Consider the following 6,039-nt stretch of genomic DNA (forward strand, 5'->3'; position numbering starts at 1 on the left):
CAGCGCTTAATTTTTCATCACACGGTACGAGATTGGGTATCTCCAGAAATTGTTCATTGTAATCAGATCATAATGTTTCTCAATCAGTCTAAACCTACGCTCCCTGAATTCTCGCAGATCAACAGCAGAATCAGCTTTTTAATATTTTTCCTATAAATACACAATAGGGATTTAAAGAGCTCTTGCACCATGAAGACTCATAAGCTGACACCACAGACTGGAAGGCAAACCTGAATTTTGCCTTCAGACAGGGTATTTTCTGTGATAAGCCTGAATGTGAGCTAGCAGGTGATTCTCTTCAAAAATACACACATTTCCTTTCCAGACACAGTAGGAGGAGCAAGAGCCACGAAGATAGTGAGTTACTACCCTGATTAAAGTCCAACAAGAATATTGCGAGCAGTTTTAAGAATCAGAAGTTCACGAGGGTGTGGACAGATTGTAGGCTCCACAGCAAAGCAGTAACGACCCTGTGAGAACAAGGAGAGAAATGGGTTGGGTTCCCCCCCCCCCCCCCCCCCCCCCGTGAAGAAGGGCACTCAGGAAGCAGGACTGTAATCACAGTCATCTGTTTTGCTCTGGGGCTAGAATACAAAGCCATCGATTTTATCTACAAAAGGAATGTGTATTGAGATATACTTAACAATTAAACAGTTCATAATGACATTCAGGAACATTTTTTTTAGCAGTAACAAAAAAAAAAACCTTCCATTCAACATTCTGTTAGGAAAGATATTCCATGAAGCACACAAGCAGCACCTGATAACTAAGATAAAGACACCTTCAACTTCCTACACACCACTTAAGATAAATTTTAACACAGGTATTGCAGAAAATACAACACCTAATTACCAAGGCTGTTCATTAATGCCAGTTACATACATGGCTACAGCCATTTGCTAGCCACATTCTGTTTTCTTTCCTTTTCTTTTTTCTTTCTAAAACAACAGTTCCTAAATAAAAGCTGCTGTGTGTTCTTCAGTGCAGTTCCTGTCTCCTGATATAGCTTGATGTGACTTCTATCTCAGCAGCACATTCTTCTAAGCGAAAAACAGAAGTAAAATCATGCTTAAATCTACCAAGATAAACTGCAGTCTCATTAACATTTAATGCGTTAAGATAAAGGCTTAAGCAAAGCACCCACATCCACTAGAGCTGTTAAGGTGTTGGCCCTGTTCCCCTGTCCGTTCAATCAGGTGCACAGACCACCCAAGAGGAGATGGGGACTGAGGTCAGAGCCCTGATCTGGCCTCCAGAAATCCCTGAGGTCCTTCTCATTCCACCTGACAGAGCTCCAGCTACCTTGGAAGCATTTCCACACAGGCTTACAAGTTATCTGCTGGGAACTTGCATGCAGGCAGAGCTTGTTTTTAACAAGGCAGCAGATAACAAATTAAGTCCCTGAACAGTTCCCTGAGAACCACAAGAAGGTCCATTTCCTCGTCATGCTGAGGAAGCATTTTTCTTGGATTTGATTTAGGAAGAAAGAATCCTACTGCGAGGTCACAAGACATAGCAAGAGTATATTATGAATCAGCATCCGTCATATACACTAATGCCCAAGGACACATCTTGAATATTGTCTTTGACACTGTCCAAAACCCAAACAGCAAGTTTTAACAGTTTCCCTACAAAAGTGGATCCTAACATTTCCAACAGCTGCTATGTCAGAAGTGGAAACAAATCCTATGCCTTTTGTCGTAAGTTGAATTTGGCATGTCCGAGTTATAAAATTACTGTGGTCTGGATGAAAATAACTCCCATACAAATTATAATTGCTTGCTTCTAAAAAGCTAACTGCTTTTGGGCAAAGGCTGTTTTGCCCTGACAGGCAAAGAGTCTGCCTACATTTAAACCACCTGCCATAACACATTTGCCTAGCTAATTCAAAGTAACATAGGATGCACCTCAAACAGCCAAAAATGCTTCCTGCTTGTCTCTTCTGTCTACCCATCCAATGGACACATAGGAAAAAAATTTCTCAATTTCTCTCGTTCCCACTCCCAGGAAACAGAGGAAGGGCACTTATTAAATGGCACAAAAAACAAGTCACCTCAAACAGCAGTGTCGTCAGAACCCAATTTATATTCCGAGTTCTCGTACTGCTCTGGCTCGAGTCAGAGATGGCAAGTTCAAGCCACTGAAGCACTAAAGATGAAATTGCCTTCAACATCCAGGGCTCTCGGGAGGGCAAGGCAGCCAGAGTGCTTTGCTGGGTACTGACAACATTAAGGGAGCAGCACAAGGAAGAAACTCATTCCCATCCTCCTGGCTATGAAATACAGGAACTAGAGTGAAAGGTGACATGGATGACAGGGGTTACTGGGAAGAGAGCAGGTATTTATTTTTGTGGGTCCTCTGGCAGCCCTGAAATGACAAGCAGAGGGTGGCGTTGAGAGCGAGGAAAGAACTCGAAGTGTGGAACCCTCGAAGAACTGCAACATCTCAAGGGTCAGGATGCTCAGAATAGGGAGGAGAATCCTAATCAGCACCTTGCAGGTCCCTAAATCTCCACGTTATTCCACTGTGGGTCAGACCACATGAGGGCTTAGGCAGCTTTCAGTAAACCTTGCTGGACTGGGTTGACCTCAATAGCTATGTTAACACATATTTCAAATAAAGATCAAATTTTCCTAGCTGGTAAATTCAAGCACTGGATGAAGTGACAGAACAAGATTTGAAATGAGGTCTAAATTTAGCACCTAATAACTAAACACGGAAGTTCAGTAAGAGCTCAGCACATTTCACAGCTTAAGTGGTTGGGTTTGGAAGTCTAACTGTTAACATCCCGATTCCAGACTTGCAGCACAAGTGTAGGTGCTAATTGCAAGGGTAACAAAACTTAAATCAAAAATACCACAAGTCAGTGTTCTCACCTAGACTATCGCATGAACTCAAAAACAAAAGCAGAATCTGCCAACCGTGAACAGATAATCTATAGATTGTAACATAAACAAGCATCTGATCCAGGCAGCCCAACACAGAAAGACAAGGACTTGAAAGTGAGAATTTACACCCACCACGCACATACAACTCAAATTTTCTTCAGCAGACAGTGCTGGGAGCTGTTGCACACCCTGGCCATGTACTGCCCTGCATCCTCTTTCCCGATCACGCAGAGCCCCAACGTCCCATTAGGAAAGACACAAACACACTGGCCGTCTCCAGCATTGCCATGCACCCAGCGTGGCGAGGAGGTACCTCCCCTGTGCAAGCTGATCTGAAAAGGCTGCTACAACTGGGGGTAGTCAAGGTCAAAACCAACATAGTCACACACTCACCCATCTAATGTGACAGGGTGAGCTGAAAACACAGCGCACAGAAAAAAAGTCATTAGCAAACAGTTTAACATAATTACACCCACTGGGCTGAAAATCCAGCAAGGACACGGGTTTGAGAACATCACCTGGGAGTTGGGATTTAAGAGTGAAAATTGGGATTCAATTCCAAATCCAGCTACTAAAATATGTGATCTCAAACTAATCACTCAATCCGGGCTTGTCCAAGCGCCATAGGTTATGCACAGATGGTTTTGCAGTAGCCTTCCTCCTTAGCAGCTTCGTAAAGCTTAAGTGAGAAATTTCTTTAAACTCCTGTAAGAGATTTTTTGCGAAATAAAGCCACAAATGCCATAATCTGATACTTGTTGAAAAGTACTCCAGACAGCTAATGAATCGGCCATTTTTCTTCTTTGTAAATACAAAGGCACAACTCATACTCAACTAATAATATCTAATAAGCCAACTCTGTCAAATTATATTTGTTTTATTACTATTACCTCACTAGAGTTTATTATGGCACTCCTTCAAACATTAAATCTTTAAGAGGAAGTTGTAAGCTTAATTAATTAATATTCTATTTTTAATTGCTTGGCTTTTTCATATTCCACATATACTGACATAATTCCATTAGCTGAGGTCTTTTATTTCCCAGTGGAATTAATTTCAAGCGGAAGCTACTTAACAACAGCAAGTGCAGCAAGCTAAAACACTTTAGGAAAATAATTTTGTTTCAACACAACACTCAAATGTTGTCCTGGTCCTGCAGCTAATAAATCCAGCAGTAAAACCTCTAGGAACACATCCACACCAAACCAGATTTTTCCATCCCAGTTTAGCATCAAAGCATGCTGCTACTAGGGAGTTACTAAGAATTAAATAAACTTTCTTTACCTTCAGGAGTAACAACTGCCCACAATGCAGCCTGGAAGGTGAAAATAGGTAATATTTCAGAAGTAACCTTTTCTTTGCTATTATGTATAGACTTCTTTATGGCCTTGTTCACCAGAAAACCTTTAAATCCCGCTAGCGTAGACCCCCAGTGAACATTACTTGAAGTAAGAAGGTGAGGAGAAATATTTAAAGTATTCTTGCTTGCTAGTCTTTTCCTTACTCTGAAGACAGAACTGTCAGAGTAACTATTGTGCTCTAAAAAAAAAAAAAAAAAAAAAAAAAAAAAAAAAAATCCTGTGGTTTCAACCACTGTCAGAGCCGTATCAGCTACGAACTTGTGGTTAAGTTTCTTTTTTGCATGCCCCAAGTGCAACAGTGAAGGTTAGCACTATCAGACAATTTTTCACAGCAAAAAAGAAATCCAAGGAAAAGGTGTACCTGCAGGTCAGCAAAGGAAGATTTATTGCTGATGATGGACTTGCATGTCTGTACAACTGCTCCTCTGGCGCTCTGCAAAAATATTCCAATGCTGCAAAAGCTCCTATTTGTGTTCGGTAAGGTGCACGGCTTTATCATCAAAAGTGTGATGATGTCTACAACAAAGAACATTACAGTTACCTGCAGTACCAGAACTTTGCTCAAGGAAACAAATTGTATGTAAAATAGCACACCACCATACAGCAACCCAAAGCAGTGCCACGCAACCAGCTCAGCTTCCAGTTTTACCTGAGCGTATCCGTGGTTAACCAAACGAAGCCACAGGAGCACAGCACTTCTGGATATGCCAGAGGAGCATATGCGAAGAAACCAAACGCCCGCGAGTCTCCAGAGAAGTCCATGGTTCCAACACCTCTCTGCCAGCTAAGCAGTCACTTCAGAAAGTCAATTTATATCTGGGGTTCACAGAATCTGACTTCCCAGCCTGACAGACAGCCCACAAATTAGGGTGAAGTTTCCCTTCGCAGTACATGCGCTGCACCAAGGCTGCAGCTTGAGCAGTGAACTACTGATTGAACCTGCCTCCCGTTCACCCCCAAACCACTGCCTCTGCTTCACCAAGGAACAAAGAAAACTGCCCATAGGGCTGAGCGGACACCCAGGATGAGCAACAAAATGGACAGAACTTCTGGGAAGGAGAAAAGGCTGTCTCTTTGCTTGTCAAGCAACACCTTGGACCCAAACTCAGCAAACACAGGGTCATAGAAGACCACGCATCCACGAGCCTTAGAATGAAACAAATGCCAGCTGACTCATGCTATCCAAAATAACTGCTTGCTGTGGTTTGCACTCATACAGAAATGAGAGACATCTCAAAGCCAACTGCCTGAAAGACCTCAGCCTGACAAAAAATATACACTGCTATACAACCAACAAGTCAAGCACTTCTCATGTGCAAACTTTACCAGAGAGATTCCATAACCCTCACTGCTACCTCCACTGGCTATGCATTTGATCACAAAATACAGCTTTGTGGGTCATCTTTACTGACTTGTTTCAGAAAATACAGAGACTGTGAAAACCACAGCACTCTGAAAATGACCTATGATTACGCATTCAAAAGAAAAGGGAGGAAAACCTGCAAACTAGCTTCATTCAAGACAAAAGCAATCAAATTAACAGCAAGAAACAAGCACAAAAAGCCAGCAAATAGAAACAGTCTAAACCATGCACAATCCTGCAGCTACTCAGAGACCTAAATGAATAGGGTGATTTAATGAAGCCAGATAAATAGCCGGATGCTTGTCAGTGCCATCGGCAGCAAACATAATTCAGCTTCAAAAGATCTCTGAAGGAGAGCAGCTACACCAATAATTACCATTTTTTGCTGTAACAAAGATAGACAGCGCACCGCCTCAGATGCACCCTC

This window comes from Falco biarmicus, chromosome 2 (assembly GCF_023638135.1).
Source record: "Falco biarmicus isolate bFalBia1 chromosome 2, bFalBia1.pri, whole genome shotgun sequence".
In the NCBI taxonomy this organism is placed as follows: Eukaryota; Metazoa; Chordata; class Aves; order Falconiformes; family Falconidae; genus Falco; species Falco biarmicus.